The sequence below is a fragment of the Fundulus heteroclitus genome, unplaced genomic scaffold (assembly GCF_011125445.2).
Source record: "Fundulus heteroclitus isolate FHET01 unplaced genomic scaffold, MU-UCD_Fhet_4.1 scaffold_66, whole genome shotgun sequence".
Lineage (NCBI taxonomy): Eukaryota > Metazoa > Chordata > Actinopteri > Cyprinodontiformes > Fundulidae > Fundulus > Fundulus heteroclitus.
The window spans coordinates 71,687-93,846 of record NW_023397099.1 but is presented as its reverse complement, the minus strand read 5'-3'; the positions used below and the strand labels follow the sequence as shown (position 1 = coordinate 93,846).

General features: G+C 38.9%; 4 long non-coding RNA genes across 5 annotated transcripts; 1 reads left to right on the top strand and 3 right to left on the bottom strand.

Annotated features, from left to right (window-relative positions):
* Nucleotides 1–7,665: 7,665 nt before the first annotated feature.
* LOC118561544 lies at nt 7,666–8,782 on the top strand. Its single transcript, XR_004930119.1, has 3 exons — nt 7,666–8,070; nt 8,302–8,486; nt 8,618–8,782. It is a non-coding gene; the product is annotated as an uncharacterized LOC118561544 (long non-coding RNA).
* Nucleotides 8,783–10,032: 1,250 nt separating this feature from the next.
* LOC118561546 lies at nt 10,033–13,877 on the bottom strand. 2 transcript variants are annotated; one of them, XR_004930120.1, is made up of 3 exons: nt 13,668–13,877; nt 13,418–13,590; nt 10,033–10,122 (listed from the first exon to the last, which is right to left on the bottom strand). It is a non-coding gene; the product is annotated as an uncharacterized LOC118561546 (long non-coding RNA). The 2 variants fall into 2 exon arrangements; XR_004930121.1 differs by lacking the exon at nt 10,033–10,122 and adding an exon at nt 13,306–13,339.
* A 512-nt stretch (nt 13,878–14,389) lies between these two features.
* On the bottom strand, nt 14,390–15,529 carry LOC118561542. The gene is made up of 3 exons (XR_004930117.1): nt 15,381–15,529; nt 14,563–14,778; nt 14,390–14,475 (listed from the first exon to the last, which is right to left on the bottom strand). It is a non-coding gene; the product is annotated as an uncharacterized LOC118561542 (long non-coding RNA).
* LOC118561541 lies at nt 15,529–16,031 on the bottom strand. The gene is made up of 4 exons (XR_004930116.1): nt 15,952–16,031; nt 15,826–15,873; nt 15,628–15,753; nt 15,529–15,551 (listed from the first exon to the last, which is right to left on the bottom strand). It is a non-coding gene; the product is annotated as an uncharacterized LOC118561541 (long non-coding RNA).
* Nucleotides 16,032–22,160: the final 6,129 nt, after the last annotated feature.

Sequence of the window (22,160 nt, the reverse complement as noted above, 5' to 3'; positions counted from 1 at the left end):
CCTGATGAGGTCTTGGTCTTTTTTTTTTTCTGCTTGTTCTTGCTACCACAGTATGTTTTTTCTTTCCTGTCCCCTGAAGGACTCAGCCGGTCTGTGTTATTGTGTGCTGTTTGAGTGTTCTTCATCTTCTGCTTCCTGTTTCTGAACCTATGTTCTCCCTGTAAGGCACACTGGTACCCAAGATTTGGTCTTCTCAATATGGCTACACAGGGGCCTCTTGACCTAGTTTGGGCCCCATATTATAGACAGTCTCCCTGTTGTTTTTTGAGTGTCAAAGTTCTATAAAGTATCACACACACCACAAATGATAGCATAGCAAAAACAAAAAAAGGTCCAGATTGGAGAAGACTTCATAAGAAATGTCTTGTCTGCAGGTTTTTATGCAGGAGGGCGATCAGCTACAAGTACAGTTCAAGATATTTGAATATGGTGAAAAAGTTCAATAATTGTTTTGTCCTTGATTTTAGAAACTGAAACACATGCAGATTCCACATACAGTGTCATTTATTGCAAATATTTTATTTCTTGTAATTTTACTAATTATGGCTTACAGACAATAGAAACCCAAAATTCAGTGTTGTAATTTTTTTATAACACTGAATTACACATAAAAAAAATGGTATTTCAAACAGAAATGTCAGCCTTCTGAAAAGTATGTTAATTAGTGACTCTTTGGAGCTCCTTTTATATTAATTTCTGCATCAATGTGGCCTGTGGTTCTGTTGAGGTGTTCAGGATGCCCAGGTTGCTTTGATAGCTGCCTTCAGGCTCAGCAAGCTTGTTAGCAGAAGGAAGCATGAAGCGCTCTAAAATGTTCTGGAAGATGGCTGCATTGACTGTGGACTTCAGAAAACCCACTGGACCCAGTACCAGTAGATGACATGGACCCCGCCCCCCCCCAAACCATCGCTAACCTTGGGAACTTCACTCTGGATTTCCAGTAACATGGATTCTGATTCTCTACACTCTTCCTCCAGATTATGGAACCTTGATTTCCAAACGAAATGCAAACATTACTTTTATCTGAAAAGAGGACTTTGGATCTGTCCAGTTCTTATTGTTAACCCAGGTAAGATGCTTCTGACGCCGTTTTGGGTTGACAGTGGCTTGTAACAAGCAATGCAACATTGCATTTATAGCTGATGAGTAGGATTTGTGGTTGTTGATGCTCCAGTCTCAGTCCACTCCTCGTAAAGCTCCCCCAAATTCTTGTGCTGGAGTCTGTTTCCCTGCCTGTGTTCCGCATCCTGTTGTCCAAGATCATCTGTTCCAGGTTTTCTGTTTACTAATAATTATTCTTACCCTCACCACTCCTGGTTCAGTCTGCATTTGGGTCCAATTACAAGCCAAACACGACCGCTGCACCTTTTCCTGCCACTTATTTTCTTTCCAGGCAACTTTCTGTGATTGTGCAACACCTTTTTCACAATATTCTAATTTTCTTAAGACTCTTAAGTTTTTATTATCTGTAAGCCATAATCATCAATATCACAAGAAGTAAAGGCTTGAAATAATCACTTCTATGTCTAATGAATCTATATAAAATCTGAGTTTTACTTTCTGAAATGAAGCACATAGAGTTTTTTTTATGATATTCATTTTTTTTTACATGTAGCCTACTTCTTAATAAAAGTCTGAAAAGAACGAATGAAATGAAAATATAATTTAAAACATACTTTAACATATGGCATCCTCCTGTCCTGTCTCCAGCCTCATTTGACCCACAACTTTCCGGTCACACTGCCATGGTTCATTTTCCATAGCAGTCAGATCCTGCTGCCTGACCACCATCTCTTCAACCATATCAGTAAAGGCTATCACTTCCTTCATCTTTTATACCCTCAAACTCTGCTTCAAGGTCAGGTGAAAAGGCTGCTGGAGGAATGGAACCAGTTCAAAGGCCCGTAAGGCTGCAGATCCATATGGTGTCGTGTCGGCCCCGAGTCCTGAAGACCGTTTCACATCAGCCATTTGCAACTCTTCAATCTTTGCCTGACGCAGAAGATTCCGGTGTCATGGAAGGCAGCAGCATTAGAACCATGGACTTAAAGAAGCTCAACAAGCTATGCTCACTATGCTGAGGACTATTGGCACACTTCTAGCTTCTCAGGAAGTGTTGTGCGTTCAACTTGAACACGATGTGTTTGATTTGAGTCTACCTGTTATATGTGAATTCTGAGCCAATGTCTCACCAAAGGTAAAAGGAAGGTAAATTTGAATCTAAAGTATTTGTGCATTTTAAATGTGAATTTGAAGACACAGAGAGAAATGCTATAAGAAACTTGTAATTGTAAATTTTTTCTATCTTTCACAAGTACAAAAAAGTTACACCTCTTTAGATTCTCAAGCACAAGTACACAAATTGTGTTTTGTGAGTCACACGTCAAAAACCTCTTACATTCTCAGTTTTGCCCCAATTGATCCAAAACAATTGGAGCAAAGCTATTTGTGCACTGTAACTGTGGAGTTGTGTAATTGCAGATTTCTTTTTCTGTTTTTAACAATTACAAAAAAGTTAGACCTCTTCAGATTCTTAAGTACAGGTACACAAATTATATTATTTGAATCACACATTTAAAACCTCTTACATTCCCAGTTTGCTCCAAATGAGCCAAAACAAATGGTGCAGAACACACTCACACCTGTATCAACATTATCCCACCATATTTTTTAATCACAGTTTTTTTTTTTTTTTTTTGCCTTAACACAACTACAAATTAGCGAATACAACAGGACAAATCTGCTGCTGTGGGTCAAAAATTCAGTTTTACAAGTCAACTTTTGCTGCAAATATCACGCTGGCAGTGCAGCAAAAAAGATTTGTAACTTGTAGGTAATTCCCATGGTCGCACAGCAGATGGCGCTGTGCGGCCATGGGTCAGGTAGGGTCAGGCCATAGACATCATATACGTAGACGCCCCATTGTACACTGCCGGCCGCTGGGCCGACGTGCCTACAGGGCGGCCATCTTGGGTCAGACCACAGATCAGACATCTGCTGTCAAAATGAATAGGAGGCAGCTCAGATCTCATTTTAATCATATGTTCCCAATGCTCGTGACCTTTCAGACAGATTACATATATTTATTCAGAACCAAAACTATTTAAATTGAAGTCAAACTGGATGAAAAATGTACATGCACTTACATATTTTGCAGTTATATATTAATCTAATATACACACAATTTATACACACATAAATCTCTCTCTCTTTCTTCCAAATATATATATATATATATATATATATATATATATATATATATATATATATATATATATATATATATATATATATATACTGTATGTATAGGCTATATACACAGACACCGATCTACAGACAACAGCACTGATCTACATAGGAGCAAAACTATATACAGACAAGTGAGAGTAGAGGTGCTCATAACAGCATTTAAAAATTATATATTACAAACCGCAATCTGGGGGGAAAAAAATCAACAAAAAACCTAACGCATCTAAGAATCAAATACATTACAAAATCATAGCAAAAACTGTATAATATCCCCCCCACCACAAATCATGTCTATCCAGTAATTTAGGACCATTTTGTTTGTTTTTGGTGTTTAATGTACTTTTCTCTGCTTCCATCCCTGCTACCAATCAGCACATATTGTGTTTATGCAGGAAAAACTGTGACTGTAAAGCATGAGGATTATCTATCATAAAATCTTACTTATTTAAAGGTAATTCCCCAGGATCTGGTTTCTAGTATCCTTTTATTTGCGCACCCATAAACGGAGTAAAAGTCGGGCTTCCTGGGACGTAGCTCTGGAAGTTTGCTTACTTTCAAAACAAAATCGAAATTATATATTAAGTTAGACAATAATTTAATTCAATCAATTGGTCCCATGTAGCCCCTAAAGGGGTGACGTTTTCAGTCAGTTGATTTATCTGGAAATCGGGTGAGAATTCACCGGATTCAGAGTGTCTGAAAACATAAAGTACATTTTTCTGAATTGACTTGTATTCTCTCTGAGCGCAGCTAGGTCTGACCTAAGATGGCCGCTCTGTCGGCACGCCTCTCACACGAGGACGCGGCGTCTACGTATTCATGTCTGTGGGGTCAGGCTGCACCAACCGGAAACACACATGTGCTATGTCATGACATCACTGAGCTATATAATACACTGGAGTGCTGATTTTGCCGAAAAACTGAAGTCAGTGGCCGCCATCTTGCTACTCCCTACTCTCACAGAATCCCACAGGATTTAGTTGCAACAACAAGCAGTTTTCTGGCTGTGTGAAAACGTTTCATAGGTAATTCTACAGTCAGTGGATGTACTAACACTATCAACTACTAGGAAATTAGGTGCTGAAATATTTTACATGTTATTCATATTAAATATATATATATATGTATATATAAGTATGTGCATATGTATATATGTATATATGTATACACATATGTAAATATATGTTTTTGTATATTGTTATTCATATATGTATAAATGTTATATATATATATATGTATAAATGTTATATATATATATATATATGTGTATAAATGTTATATATATATATATATATATATATATATATATATATATATATATATATATATATATATATAACTAAAATGCAAAATATTTCAGCACATGACTTTCTCATTACGTGATAGTTTTAGAACATAACATAAAAGTATATGGCATTTGACATTTTAAAAGTTTTAAGCCCCCCCCCCCTTAACATGAGAAAATCCTCGTTATTCGATGCTGTAGCGCACATATTCCCTAGTTACTGGAGGAAAATAGGGAATACCAATATGGCGGCCGGTGGCTTCAAAGCGACTCGTTCTAACAGCGGGCGATTAGCACTCCAGTGTATATTATAGCTCAGTGATCCATAGACATGATATAAGAATAGACCCCGCATTGACTGTCGCGGCGCAGGAATTACGGCCGCCATCTTGGGGCGGTCGACCTGCTACCCTAACCTGCTGTTTCAAGCTAAACACACTAATGATACCTCAGCACTGTGCAGCGTATTTTTGTTTAAATCGGACTATTGACGTCAGGGCTCGAGGGATAACTTTTCACAAGTAAGATTAAAAGATATCGTTTATATTAGAATGTGATTTTTCTAATATTAGATAGAGAGATACAGGTCTACACGTCCAAGTTTTTGTGACGTAGTCTCTCCATAATTGCATCTACTCTGTGAAGGCATCAGAGCTTTAGACATTGGTGAATAAAATTCGCTAATCTCTATCAAAGCTCTGATCCCTTCACAGACCAGTTGCAACACACATATATATATATAGATAGATTTTTTTTTTTTGTTGTGGCCTAGCTCTTGGACCACAACAAATCAAAGGAAAGCCCCGCATGGGATAATTTGGAGAGTGGTTGGAGAGGAGAGGGAAAGAGAGAAGTAGGTGGCAGAGAGAGAGAATGAGCTGAGCTCCTCCGAGCTGGTCTGATCTGAGCTGCTCCCGGCTGGGGTTGATCATCTGGTGCTTGGGCTGGAGCGGAGCTTGGGCTGTCAGGTGAGGAAGCTTGTTGCCGTCAGTCTGGCCAGCTGCCTCCACTCCCAATCAGCACCAATTAGAAGCTCTACACAGGGACTCAGACGAAAGGCCTTGGGCCGTAACTCATATATATATATATATATATATATATATATATATATATATATATATATATATATATATATATATATATATATATATATATATGTGTGTGTGTGTGTGTGTGTGTGTGTATATATATGAGTGGCTGTGTTTTGCAGCATACATAAATTCTGTCAGAATATTAAATTATATTTAACCACACTAAGAATATTTAAATGCACTGGACCACTTGTTATAATAGCCATAGCTTTAAAGGGGAAGTCCGGTCAACAAGGAAAAATCAGGGGACCATTAGCTATAACTAAAACTAATACGTTTGTGGTTATTTAACGAACTTATCTTTAATCAATAGGAAAATAAAAACATAAATTGTCGTCTGGATCACTGTGTATGGGGGCGGACATTACTGCCCATATTTGGGCAGTAAGGGGCGTTTGACAACACATCCTGGGGCGTGGAAAAGCGGAGCGGCGACAGCATTTCTCCGCTCTTTCCAAGCAAAGTCAATAGGAGCCGTTCTACACAGCTGCGATCATCAACAATTTTTTCGGATTTCCAGAGGACTTCACCATTGACATTCCCAAGAGCTATTGTTACAGCAACAATGCTCACGTGCATGGCCATTGGATGTTCCAACACAACTGGTAAAAGTAGAAAAAAACATTTCTTATTTCAACTTTCTGATTCATGAGCCACCAGGCTCGTTGCTGGATTGCCAACTTGAAGAGAGCAGATTTGCCATCTAACTTCTGGCCAGAGAGAAAACACGTCATATGCAGCAACCATTTCGAAGAAGAATGTTTTGAATATGACATGAGAGCGAGAATTTTCGGTAAGTTATTTTTTAATTTAGAAATTTTTATTTAAAATTTGCGGGGATGGTTACCGACCAGAGAGGGCGGAGGGATACCACATGTGATGTGGTATCCCTCCGCCCCAGCATGTGCTGGAACGCTTTTATATTTTAATATTTATACAATAATGACCACCTGCCCTATTTACTACGGGGCAAATATAACTCAAGTCACTTCAGCCCGATCTCTCCTCTGCTGCAGCGCTGGTAAAGCCGTGCTGCGGCGGAGCGCGCGCGCACACACACACACACACGCACACACACACACACACACACACACACACACACACACACACACACACACACACACACACACACAGGCGCGTGTATATATATCTTGGGGGACCCGACTGAGTTTGCACTGGAAATAGGTACGGCTGGATTCCGTCAAAAGTCCGGTTTCTGTCAAGAAACTCTTCTAAAAAAAAATCCATATCGCTATCAGATGAGGATAGCTCCATGTAACTCCCATCAAAGTACTTCATCACTCTCTATGGCAAGCCGTTTTAACATAAATTCGGTTTGGTCTGACTATCTGTAATTACATTCCAGATATCTTAAATTGCATTTTGACTAGACAAAACTACATTTTGACTATCCGGAATGGTAATTTAAGATATCTTTATTTACATTCTGACTAGGAAGAATAATAATTCAAGAGATCTTCAATTACATTTTGACTAGTCAGAATTCCTTTCAAGATATCTCAAATTACGTCACCGGATTCGTCATTGAAAGCGTCACACATCCGTAATTGTAATTTAAGATATCTCGAACGTAATTATGACTAGTCAGAATTACGTTCGAGATATCTGAAATAAGACATTGTGTGTAAGCCCCTTATTGGCTGTAAACTGTCCAAACAATTACTTAAAGATTCAATGGCGCTGGCAGTTTTGGACAAAATTGTGAGAAAATGCTACAATATTGAAAGAGCTTTTCATTATGGGATATGCGGAGAGCGCGAAAAACGTGTTATTGAAGAATGCCTAAGAAATTTGCAAAGAATTTCTGATTTACTTTCGGCGGACACTCACAACGCACTGAAAAACGGTTTAGAGGAGCTGAAAGTGCTACTATCGACCGATGTCCAAGCTGGAAATAAGGAATATTCCGCAGCCCGGGCCAGTTCAGTTAATAACCAGATGTAGTTTTTATACTGTGGTAAAGCTATCTGCTTCTTCGGAAATTATGGTAAAGCCAGCTAGCTCTTTGTGTTTATGCATTTGCAACAGAAAAATATGTATATCAAAATAAATGTATACATTGTGTGAAATGCATAGTTTCACCCTTAGGAGACACAGGGACACCTCTAGACAGATATAGACAGACAGAGAAAAACAGATGCATAAAGTAAACATTACGCTGAGGCATTTGAATATGATTCTATTTTAGGTGGTCGAGGTAGACCAGCTATTCATATTACAAGAGATCAGATCGACTTTCTTTTGGCCCAAGGACACACAGTCAAGAGGATGGCAAACATCTTTGGATGCTCAACATCATTTCTTTATAAGAAGTCCAAGGCACTTGGTGTACCAATCAGGGGAAGGTTGGCTGCAGTGACTGATGAAGACCTTGAAACTAACATCAGACAACTTCAATCCCTGTATCCAAATTCTGGGACTGAGGTATGTAATCTAAATACAGTTTCTGAACAAGTAATATGTTCAACAGTGGTGGTGCAGGATATTAATTATTTTATTGTTAAATGTTAAGTGTTACAAATCATGATAAAAAAAATATTTATTTTATGACCAGATGTGAAATCTGAAACCTATAATTTGTAAAAGATTACTTTCATAATGTTAAATTTTGTGGTGGTTCGAAATAGTAAGACCACATGTCCTTCCTTGAACCAGATGATGCGAGGCTTGTTGCATGCACAAGGACTAGTGGTTCCACAGCGTAAGGTCCGTGACATGATGGCTCGAATCAACCCAATGGCAACTGCAAGGAGGTGGAGCAGTGCAGTGTCTCGACGTGTCTATCATGTGCCATATCCCAACAGTTTATGGCATATTGATGGCAACATGCGTCTCATAAGGTATCTGAAAATATCAAGGATGTTTTTCAGAGTAAATGTCCTAGAACTAAATTAACTATACACATTTCATTTGCATACATTTGTATGAGTATACATTTGCATACTCATACATTTTTTGTATTTCCATTTAGGTGGGGCTTTGTGGTCCATGGTGGCATCGATGGATGTTCTCGCTTAATTACTTACTTGAACTGTAGCACAGACAATCGCGCCTCAACAGTGCTATTTCATTTTCTCAAGGCAACAGGCCTCTATGGCTTACCTTCAAGAGTGAGGTCAGATCATGGTGGCGAGAATGTGCAAGTGGTACTGGTGATGAACCTCCTTCAGGGCATTGAACGTCGGAGTCATCTAACTGGGGAATCCATCCATAATCAGAGAATTGAGCGTCTTTGGAGGGATGTGTTTTTACATGTTCTGGAACCATTTTATAGCACGTTTTATAATCTTGAAGATTCAGCTCTCTTGGATCCTAGCAACGACGTGCACAAACTTTCTCTTCACACAGTTTTTCTTCCTGAGATTCAAAGCAGACTAGAGCAATTCAGAGAGGCATGGAACCACCATTCCTTGCTTACCGAAAACAATAAAACACCACCACAAATCTGGACTGAACGGATGTTGGCAAACATGGGAGCCAACAGCACAGCAACTAACAACGTGTTTGGTGAAAATTCCAACACACCAGAAACTCTTGAAGAACTTCTGCAACAGCATGGCCTTAGGCCACTACCAACTACTGATGCTGAAGAGGTTCCTAGTGTAATTGTAGAACCACCCCAAACCAGGCTCAGTCAGCAGCAACTTCAATCAGTTAATCTTGCAGTCAATCATATTTCAGATCTGAAGGAGAAATACCAGGCCTGTTGTGCAGAAATTGCAAATGCTTTATTGATTTAAGTACATGTCACCATGTTTGAGGAGTGACAAACATCAAGAACATTTGATCAAATGCATTGTTCTAAAGATACAATTACTACAAATAAAACTCGGAATTGACTTGAGTATGTATCCTTACAAATTTAATTATAAAATGTTAAGGTGTTTAAAGACATGACAAATTAAATATACATTCTGGAGAGGGAAAGAACAATAAAAAAATTCTACTTTGGAAAATGTTCATATAGAAATAAATAGTATCTCCCAACCCCCATTTCAAATGCATCTTTTTGACCCTTTGAGCTTCTTTAGAATTTGATTTGCTTTTTAAAAAAGTGTTAAATAAGACATCTATTCTTTGCAACAAAAAAAAAAAAAAAATAAAATAAAAAAAATATTGTATTTACAGTTCAATATTTTCCAAGTTTGGCCATTACATTAACCATATTATAATTTGCTTTAAAACACTTAACTTTTCAAAACATTCCAACTCTTTTTTTAAAGAACTGCTGATTATGCAACACCAAAGGTAGGTGCCTGCAGCACCCCATCTGTCATGTACTTTGTGAAAGACTCATAGTCTGGGTGTACAGGAAGGCGGAGTACTATATAGCAAGTATTTGCTTCTGGGAAGACTTTGTTAGCCTTTGTTAGAATTCAATTTGTGGACGATGGGGAAAGCCCAGTGGAGGTACCTTGGATGCTCCAGAAGCGAACTCCAGTATCATTTCAAGGGTAATGGGACTGCATTCTCCTTCTGAAAGACAAAATGTTGAAGGACACACAGTCAAGTTATAAGGACACTGTGTGTCAATAAGAAATGCATTGTCATTGGTGATGACAATGCATTTCTTGTTAGTAAATATAAATCAATAACTTAAACATTTTGAAGACGAACCATGACAAAGCATGATCATTGTAAATAGTATGTAAAAGTATGCATTTATGCAACAAATTTCCCAATATATTTTCACTGCTAAAAGACAGACAATTTAAAGTGGCTAATGTTACCCTGAGCTACCTCTATAGTTATGCTGCTATAGGCTTAGGCTGCTGGAGGACATCAGGGCCTATTTCTCGCTCTCTACTGAGTTCTAATGTTCTCCAGTTTTGCATTGAAATGACTGTTGTCATTTCTGCTTTAACTTTCTGTTCTCTCTCTTTTTCTTCATAGTAGGTACACCTGGTCTGACGTTCTGTTAACTGTGACATCATCCAGAGAAGACGGCTCACCCGCTACTACCATCTAATGTAGAACAGATTACTGGTTCAATGTGTGCTTCTGTGCTTTTTTGTCTCTCTTGTTGTGTCTCTGCTCTGTCTTCTGTAACCCCCAGTCGGTCGAGGCAGATGACCATTCATACTGAGCCCGGTTCTGCTGGAGGTTTTCCTTCCCGTTAATGGGGAGTTTTCCTTTCCCACTGTCGCTCCAAGCCTGCTTAGTATGAGGGATTGCAGCAAAGCCATGTACAATGCAGACGACTCTCCCTGTAGCTCCAGTGTGCGATTTACAAAAAAACAAAACAAAAGGGGGGGGGGGTCATTTCAAATGTTTTATAAATGAACATAACGACAAGGTTATGTGGCCTGCATACTGTCTGGCTGGAGACAGCATGCAACCTGTCCTGGGCGGGAGGGTGGAGAAATCGGCTGCTGCTTCTTATCTTGTGACGCTGCCTGCAAATCTTCATCATCCACCAAAGTTCATCCTGTAACATTACCATGGCTGTTTGTCCCGTCATCTACTCTTGACCCTTTCTGTTGATTTTTCAGGCCGAAATATGAAAAAATACTTTGTTGACGTTCATGCTGCCACACGTTCTCATTCATTACTTGGTTAGCTAGCAGCTGCTCTTTCAGGTAAATAGCTAGATCCAGTAGGTTAGACTTTTGTTTTTAAACTTGCGCCATCTACTGTCTGGACTCGGGAGAGGGTATTAGTTTACTTTAATCCCTTTGAGCAGAAAACGTAATAATACTCTTTAAAAACAGACAACAAAAAATTCAATTAACGAACGTAAAGGACACAAGACATGTATTTATATTAGGGCTGTGAAACGATTAAAAATTTTAATTTGAATCGATTAATCACGTAATGTCGATAGTTAACTCGAGATTAATTGCAAATTAATTGCATGTTTTACCCTTTTATTTCTGAAAGTGTAATAGCTTGTTTGGGCATTTTAATATGCAATTTTGCAATAAATCACACTAATAAAATACATGCTTGTACAAAACATATTTTTATGTTATTTTTCAAGCACTTTTGAGAATTGGAATGAAAAAATCCTGGTGCCAAATGTTAAACTCTGGACTATCATGGCTAAACGACTAATCATGACGCCCTGATGTTTACACAATGTGTAAATAAATTTGTAAATAAATACCATGCCGATATATTTTTTTTTGCCTCTTAAACAAAGATAGACATGGTATTAGGCATTAATAAAAATTTTACATTTCAATAAAGTCATACGTTTTATTGTTCGTTTTTTCACACTCTGTCTCACACACATCTAATTCTGAGCTTTCACACCAACAATAATATTTTTGCTTGCTGTTTATATCCATATTCATAGAGTTTAAGCCTAGAAAAAGGTTTATAAATTTCCAGGTCATTCCAGTCTTACACTTTGCTTGCAACTGGGCAGGAGCTTAATACCCTGAATGAGACTGTTTAACAACTGTTTAGTAACTCCAGGTCCTTCGTTTGGCAACGTAATTCAGCCTTAGTTTGTCAAATACAGAGAAAAAAAATTAATAAGCATTAAAGTACGGTTTATGGGTTGGGTTTCTGCAATGTTCTCAGCATGTTAAAAGCTCATTTTCAGGACCAATGTCTGCTCAAAATGGTAATCTGCACCATGTAATCTACTTTCAGCAATTATCACCGGTTATTGCACCGTAAACTGCAGAAAATACGTGCAGAGTTGCTCTGTCTGCCTTTACTACCGTCGGCTCCTATGGCGGAGGGATATTTCAGCTGGATACAAAGTGTCTAGTGCAGGCAGGTCTCATAATAACCGCTGTTTCGTCACTTATTTTAGAGCCCAAATAATCGATTTCCCTTTCAGAAACGTGCCCAAAAAAACGCAACCCATGACTTATGAAATTTACAAGCGCCTTTAGAAAAAAACAAGTCCAAAGTCGCATGAAATAAACAGCCTGTGCAACAGTGAGCCGGGTCTGTTTTGCTACAGCGGAGAGCGCAGCGGGGAAAAAAGATTAGGGAACGGTGTGTGTGTTTTGACGCGCGATTAACGACGACAAAAATTTTTTTTGCCGTTGTGGTCTTACGCGTTAAAACTGACAGCCCTAATTTATATACATTTTTAAATTCAGACCAGAAGGGGGGGGGGGTGTATATCCCCCAGGGATAAAACATGAATGACCAGAGGGGGGGACGTCACAAACAGAGGAGATGGGGGGGGGGGGGGGGGGGAGGGTTAATTCCCCCACCCCCCCTCCCCCGCTGCAAATCGCACCCAGTGTAGCTCTACGCTTCTCCAGGAGTGAATGCTGCTTGTCGGGACTTTGATGCAATCAACTGGTTCTTTTATATAGGAAATTTTTGACCAATCTGTATAATCTGATTGATTTTGACTTTCCAGTAAAGAGACTTTTCTAGTAATTTAACTGCTTTTTGGTCCTGTCACTAGCCGTTTAAAAAGTCTGCCTCTATACTCAAACTATGATTACTTCTTTTTGGACCGTGGTGATGAATCAGTCACAAAATGTAATTGATACCGATTGTGCTTACAGTATCACAATAAATGTACCTTCAATATCCATCAACCAGTCTCTCCAGTAGCATATGGTTTGATTTTCTATCCTCCTTTTATTGCTGCCTTGCACAGAAAAACACACTTGGAAAAGTGTGTACAGGTCCCGTGCCAAGAGTGGTTTCTCCTCACAGACAAATAATTCATGAAAGACAGCAGGGTTTTTCATGAGTCTCCAAACCTTCCACAAACCTTTAAGAAATGAGAATACGGTCTTACTTTTAGAATACGCCAAGATTTCTAATAGAAAAAAAATAGGATCTTGCTTACTGTTGCAATGCAGTGCACACTCTGCCATTTACAAAGAAGTCTGCAGCAGATTGCACAAGGGAGTCCCTCTCTTCCAGCGTAGTTACACGCCTTAATGCTCCAACAATGCTCAGGGTATCTGCAGCCAGCATGATGGCCTCGTTTGCTTCCACGACTGTGTTTGCATCCTGAATCTAAAAAGAAAAAAAATTATGTGAAACTGAATTTAATCTTATGATCAATATCCAAAATTCTTAAAATTGATACTTACTTTGATCAACTGCTGTCTGAATGAATGGTTAACAACTTCCTCAACCAGGGTAGGTTTAGACAATGTGCCACAAATGTGGTCATACAGCCTCTGAGAGAAGAAATGTGGTCCAATGCCTCCATGCACCAAACAGACTGATATCATTTTTCCGATACAGTTGTACATTTTTAACTCCAGCGCTAAAGAAAAAAAATGTTATTTGACAATTTTCCATCCTTACCAATTGAGGGGAGGGAGGGGAGGGGGGGGGGAAGAAAGAATACTGACCACTAGTGACCAAAGCTAGATGGCAGTCATTGTCATGCCCCTCAAAGATATTCGATTGATGAATGGCCCTCATTAACAGTCTTAGATACTCTCGTGTGGGACCACCTTCATCAACTGCCCCTTCAGCGTTGTCCTCTTCATCCACAAAAACAACATCCAGTTTTGCTGCTGGATCAAAACGGCATCTTCTGAAGGCATGCAGGCTACATTCTAAAATCCTGTCCCTGCACACATTTATTTGGTTGCTTGTAGGACAGAAAGTCATATCAACCTTGCTGTATAGTTTTGTTAATATAGTCTGAAGATCTGTTCTGTAAAAAGAAAATATATTTTATTGTGTATTGTTGGAGTAAACAATGGTTTGCAACTGTCAAAATTAATTACAAAAGACACTGCCAGAATATGCAGTTTTGACTCACTCATCCAAAGGCAACTCTGGTGGATGTTGAGGAGACTCAGGTGACTCTTCTTGGTCTTCCAGTAGAATTATAGGTTGCTCAGTTAATGGAGAAGCTGGTGCCTGGTCCTCAATGATAATCACCTGTGGAGTCAGGGTAGAGTGTGGGGAGAGGGGCAGCCTTGAGGTTGCAACCAAAGAAACTTCAGAAGACAGCAAAATGAGTTGTACTTGAGTGGAAGGCTGGGACACAGGTGCCCAGGAGGAGAACCAAGTTGATGTTTCTGAGGAGTTGGGCATGGTCGACAGCACTTGAGGAGATGTTGGGGCCAGTGGTGACTGGGCTGACAAAGATCTCAGTGCTTGGTCAGAAAGCGATGTCTGATGACTTAGGACAGAAGACAGTGACTGTTCCAGCACTTCTTTCGCCTGAACTGGACACCTTTCCTAAGCAAAATAAAACAAAAACTTAATCATGTCAATGTCAATTTTATTTATGTTTAAAGGTAGGTTGTTCCAAAGATTAGGAGTAGTGACAGCGAATGCTACTCCTATTCGCTGTCACTCAGTCTGGTCCAAGGAATATGTAAGAGCAATTTATTATTTGACCGAGGTGTTCTAGCACTGGAATGGTCGTGAAGAAGGTCTTGAAGATAAGCTGGAGCTAGGCCATGTAAAGTTTTAAAAACCAATGAAAGACTTGAAATCAATCCGATAACAATCTGGTAACCAATGCAGAGAAGATGATACTGGTCAGTGTTTCCCGCAGGAATTTGCTTAGGCGAGGCGGTGACTTGTCGGCCGGAACAAGTTTTGCGCGGACGACTGGCGGAGGGGGGTGGGGAGTCAGCGGCGGGCGTCTGCATCGATGGCTCGAGTTTGGCGAGGCGACCGCCTCGCCAAGATAGTGCTGCGGGAAACACTGCTGGTGTTATATGCTCTTGTTTCTGGGATTCAGTCAAAAGTATAGTTGCGGCATATTGAAACATTTTGGAGAAAAAAAAAAAACACAGACAACATTGTATGAGATTTGGACTTAATTACTTTACCTCAATATCTGCAGTTGAAATCCAAAGCACGTACAAAGTTGCAGATGTTGTTATGCCATGATCCATAAGTGAGCCTGATGAGGTACTCTCAATTGGTCTGGATGATGTTGCTTGTTGAACACTGAATATTTCACTTGCCATTTCATCTTGTCCGACAAAATCAAACAAGACCTTTAAAAAGAAAGGGTAATGCATTTTCAGTTACTTCAAAACTAAATAATATACATTCTCTGAATGAACACATTACCTGGATTGGGTCAGACACATTGAAAGTTCTCTTTGTGATAAATCCATTCGGATATTTGAACTTCAAAAGCAGCCCACTTGATGGTTCTTCATGTACCGCCAGTCGTTGCTGGCGTTCTTCAATTGCCTAAAACAAGAGCACCAAAGCCTTTTGGGAATCCATAAACAACTATCATCCAAAAAATTTAATAGTTCTTACTTTTATGCGTCTTTCCTCCCAGGCCTTGTAACACTGTCTTCTCCTTTCCTGGTAGAAAAAAAATTGTGAGTAGCAACAACAACAACAGCAGCAACAACAAATGATGATAACAAAAAGGTAAGTCACTTTTTCTTGGTCTGCTAGCAAAGACTCTTCATACTCTTTGTCTTGCTGGGACCGCAGAGATCGCCAATCTAGAAGTGTCTATTGTGAATACAGCACAGAGATTGTTAAAGTCAACAACAGAAATAAGATCCAAAAGGGTTGATAAAAGTTTGATAGAAAAAGTTTTCCTTCCATCCTTTAAGCCTATCACATTAGTTGATGCTACAGTCACTACTTCCTCTCGACCAATCGTAATCGCGGACCCAGGCACGCCGTCACAAAGCGCTGCCCTCTCAAACCACAACACAGAGCACGTGAATATATTGCAGCAAGGAGCGGCGGAGGAAACGGTCCCTAAACGGGGATTTACTAGTTCGCCAGTCTGACAGAAATAAATCAGTGATTTGTAAAACTTGCAAGGAACCGATAAAAACAAAGTCTGGTAACGTAACCACCTTGTTTCATTACGTAAGCCGCTTAGCAGCCCTGCGCGACACCGCGGACATGCTGCTGTTGTCTGCAGTTAAAAAAACCTGGCTTCAAACAATTACTCGCCACTCCGCGAGGTATAAAGTCCGCCATATAAAGTTCCGGGACGCAAGTTTTTCTCTAACAGCGCTCCCTAAATTGTGCAACGAGTGCCGTGAATCAGTGCAAAATGAGCTGCAGTCTGCGTCCTTACACGCCACAACCTCGGACCTGCGTCAGCCTCTCAATTATGAAAGTAACTAGAGTACTATTCCCACCTAAATAGGCTATTTTATTTATTTATTTGGTATATTTATTTTGGTCTTTATTTAATAATAAAGTCTTTATTTAATAACATAACTCAGGTCTCTTAAGTTATTTTTCTTAGAATTCCAACTTTTTTAACCATAACAGAATTTTCAGAGTGTTCTTTATTAAAATGAAATCATTTAGCAATATCATAAAATGTCCAGGCAGAGCTGCACATAAAATATGGTTTTAAATATTTTCAATAATTATCGATATCGATCAATATGCATTTTTTTTTTAATCGATAAGCTTTTTTTTCTACATCGTCCAGCCCTATACCATACTACATAAAACTATTTTTGTGTGCAAAACAATCATACCTGTGACACATCTGCTCGTGGTAGAATGTAGAGCCTGCTTTTGCCAACCTTTTCCTTCAGCTCCCTCACAGAATTCACTTGTAATTTTTTTACCTTTCGTCCTTTTCCAGCTCTTGCCAGTTCAAAGCCAACCAGATTTAGGCTGATTTGTGGGTAGCTTTGACACACAAAGTTGTTCAGTTCAGACAAGCTCCAATTCAGGTTAATTTTAGAGCTCCTGGTTTCTGTCCCCTCATGCACAGGGTTGCCTGAATAATCAATGGTGACAAAACAATTTTAAACACAATAACAAAGAACAACAATTAAGTTTAAACTGATCAGCCCGCTAGATGACTCTGGTGAAAGAGTCAAATTATCAGGAAGTGGTGAATTACAACCAAAATAGAGATGTTAAAAGCAAAAGTAACTCCTTCTTTCACATTATGCGGTTGTATGAAATAATGTATTATTTGAAAACATATGCTCACCTAATCCATGGCTCTTCAGTCTTTGTACATCCGAGGGAGAAGGGAGAACGTCAATATTAGGGCCAGGAAGCAAGAAAATATTTGTCTTCCATGCAGTGCTAGGCAGCCTCCCAACCGAGCCTGCAATGAACCCAACAGAATCACACCATTGATCCACCATAGATGCTAAATGATATTCTATAACATCGAGTGTGCTAACTGGGGTTGCCACCTTTCATAAGTTTCAATAAGGAACGCCAACCACAGCTTCTCATGTAGATTATGAAAATAGTGCAATAGTCAACATTGCCAAAGTGAACCACAGTATTTGTGTTGTGTGTTTTTTGGTAATGAAAAAAAAAAACATTAAAACTTTTAAAATGTCAAATGCCATATACTTTTATGTTATGTTCTAAAACTATCAAGTACTGAGAAAGTCATGTGCTGAAATATTTTGCATTTATATATATATATATATATATATATATATATATATATATATTAGGGCTGGGCAACGATTAAAATATTTAATCGCGATTGATCGCCCTGATTAATCGCGATTAATCGCGATTAATCGCATTGTATTTACAAACTCCAAGAATGAATTCAAAAGTAGTGTAAAGAGCACTTTTATTTTAATGTTCTGCTGCCATATGAACAAAAGTGTTGTAACATTTGTAGCCCTTATTTTATACTGGATATTTTCAACCCATCTATTGAATTTAGTGCACTAGTTGATCTTTTCATCATAAGAGAACAGCAAGCACTGCAGCCAAAATATGGCCTTTTTTGACCTGCTGTATATTAGCCAGTCCCTAAGCTTGATGTATCATGAAACTGTTGACCTTTTGGGTTTTGTGGTTTTTATTTTATTATTACAATTAAATAATAATAATAATAATAATGTTATGTTCAGTGTTTTTTAGCTAATGCACCTCTTATATATTTCAATCCTTATGTAATTTTGTCTGTATTGTGTGCACCTGCCTGTTGCTTTAATCCTATAAATTTCCCCGTCGTGGGATAAAAAAAGGATTAGCTAATGTTATCTTATCTTAAATAACACTTTTTAATATATGTACTGGGTTCTTTCAAGGTCTTAATTACATGTTATGTGTGGGCTCCAGTAACATCCATCCATCCATCCATCCATCCATCCACTGATCTACCTGGATGTTCCCTGGAGAACTGAAACGCCTCAGTCAGAGACGTCTGTGGGTCTGCCGGGGCAGTGAGAGAAGTTTCGTCTCCTCTCTCTGTTTCTGGGGCTCGACGTTTTCATGTTTTTTCACGTGCTTAGATAAATTTGTTGTGTTTCCACTGAAATGAACCGGCTTTTTACAAAACATACAGCTTGATTTCATTTACGGTATTAAAATAAAGCCAAACGGTGCTACTTCCTCTGTTCATGTTTTTTCGCTGCTGCGGTCTCTCTCAGCTGTTTGTTAAGTTTGTGTGAGAGCTGAGTGGGCGGGCCAGGCTGAGCCCGCGTGCTGATTGGCTGGCGCCGCTGAGCCATGTACGAGAGGGGAGGGGGAGCGGGAGAGTGCTGCCGTGACAGCGCGCTGCCGTGACAGCGCGCTGCCGTGACAGCGCGCTGCCGTGACAGCGCGCTGCCGTGACAGCGCGCTGCCGTGACAGCGCGCTGCCGTGACAGCGCGCTGCAGTCAGCGCGCCTGCTGACTGACACTGACTGAAAGCATATGAGCAACATGCGTTAATGCGCGATAAAATAAATATCGCCGTTAATAGTCTAATGAATTAACGCGAAATTAACGCGTTAACTTGCCCAGCCCTAATATATATATATATATATGTATGTATGTGTGTGTGTGTATGTATGTGTATATATATATGTATGTGTGTGTGTGTGTATGTATGTGTGTATATATATATATATATATATATATGTATGTGTGTGTGTGTGTATGTATGTGTGTGTATATATATATATATATATATATATATATATATATATAATATATATATATATACACACACCTACACATATATATATACACACACACACACTATATATATATATATATATATATATATATATATATATATATATATATATAATGTGTGCGTGTGTATATATGTGTATGTGTGTGTATTTATATGTGTATGTGTGTATATATATATATATATATATATATATATATATATATATATATATATATATATTTAATATGAATAACGTAAAATATTTCAGCACCTAATTTCCTAGTAGTTGATAGTGTTAGTACATCCACTGACTGTAGAATTACCTGTGAAACGTTTTCACCCAGCCAGAAATCTATAGTACACTAGTTACTTCTCAGGTTTCATAATTGAGAGGCTGACGCAGGTCCAAAGTTGTGGCGTGTAAGGACGCAGACTGCAGCTCATTTTGCATTGATTCACGGCACTCGTTGCACAATTTAGGGAGCGCTGTTAGAGAAAAACTTGCGTCCCGGAACTTTATATCGCGGACTTTATACCTCGCAGAGTGGCGAGTAAATGTTTGAAGCCAGGTTTTTTTAACTGCAGACAACAGCAGCATGTCCGCGGTGTCGCGCAGGGCTGCATAGCTCGCGTAGCAGCGCGAGCTGTGTGAACGGCTTACGTGATGAAACAAGGTGGTTACGTTACCAGACTTTGTTTTACCGGTTCCTTGCAAGTTTTACAAATCACTGGTTTATTTCTGTCAGACTGGTGAACTAGTAAATCCCCGTTTTGGGACCGTTTCCTCCGCCACTCCTTGCTGCGACATATTCACGTGTTCTGTGTTGTGGTTTGAGAGGGCAGCGCTTTGTGACGGCGTGCCTGGGTCCGCGATTACGATTGGTCGAGAGGAAGTAGTGACTGTAGCATCAACTAATATGATAGGCTGAAAGGAAGGAAGGAAAACTTTTTCTATATCAACGTTTAATCGACCCTATTTTTTCCTATTGCGCCACACGTCTATCGATCCATATATATTGTTATTGAATTATCGCCCAGCCCTAGCAAGATGGCGGCCAGTGACTTCAGTTTTTCGGCAAAATTAGCACTCCAGTGTATAATGGCAGATGTGCATAATCAAAAAATAACAGAAATACAATTATAGAGCATTCAGTGTTGTAAGAAAGCCCACACGGTTTCTGGATGAGTTAAGCTCTGTTCCGTTTTAAGTCTCTTTCCTTGTAAATTTGAAATGTCCCATGCTCCTGAATGCACCATAGCTTTCTGACGCTAGCGAAAGCATTACACTGGTCTGTGAACGCGGTGCTGTGTAGATGCACGTCTGATCATCCGCTTAAGACAAAGCTTTTGCAGTTTCAAAACTCACGTCGGCTCTCACGGTTTATTGTGTGTGAATGACAAGAGACAACAACTAATAAATCAGCCATACCTCGGATAAAATCATTGGATTTAATGCTGTTCATAACACCCGTAATTTTGTAAATTACTCTGCGAAATAACCACAGTTTCTTCCCACAAGGGGTATATTAAAACGTTTTGGTATCACCATTTTAAGAACAAGTAACTGCGTTGGTCAAATTTGAATCCGTTGATATTCAGTTGTACAGAGCAAGGCACGCTCCCGCGACAGGGGATCTCAGCAGGCATACACTTTTCGGAAACTAAAATGTGAGTAAACGCAAAGGTTTTAGCAAGGGAACGCAAAAGTATTGCGAGTTAACGCAAAAAAAATAATCCCCATGTCCCCTAGGCTCCGTACCGTAGTCAATGCGTGAGAGTTGTAGAATTTTATTATTCCACTAGCACGAAGCTAACGTAGTCTGAAAAGCTAGTTATATCAACTGACATCTGAACATCCACTTACCTTGAGTTCTCTGTACTTGACGTCGAAAAAGTCTTCTTGTTGCAGTGAATAAATTATCCGTATTTCTTAATTCATGTCGAGCACGAGTTGCAGCGCTGAATATTGTGTTAAAAACACAAGCATTTGAGCTGGACTGACCTGACATTGTGGACCACTGACTAGCACAATCATGTAGCCTAAGGCTAGAATGCCGCCAAAATGCTACGTGACGTATATGTCAAGCCGTTTCGCAATTCAAGATATCCGTTACTTCATTTTGACTAGTCAGAATGTCAATTTAAGATATCTTAAATGGAAAAGCTGAATAATTCAAGATATCTCTAATTCATTTGGAGATATCTTAAAAGGAATTTGACTAGTCAAAATTACAATTTAAGATATCTTGAATTGTAATTACGACTAGTCAAAATTACAATTCAAGATATCTTAAATTTAGTTTTTACTAGTCAAAACTACATTTCGCCTATCCAAAAATACATTTAATATATCTTGAATTATGGTGGCATTTGAGATATCTTTAATTAAAGTTATGACTAGTCAAAACTCAATTTAAGATATCTTGAATTGTAATTTTGACTAGTCGTAATTTAATTGTAGATATCTGAAATGGGTATTTCAGATAGTCAGTAATTCATTCGAGATATCTTGAATTGACGTCTCCATACAACTCAATGGAAAATCTGATGTCATTTCGACTAGTCAGAATGTAATTTAAGATATCTCTAATTGTATTTTGACTAGTCAAAATACAATTAGAGATATCTTAAATTGCTAAAACGTCTAGTCATAAAACAATTTGAGATATCTCAAATGTAAGGGCGGTAAAACCAAATTTATGTTAAAACGGCTTGCCATACACTCTCTGCTTCGTACAGA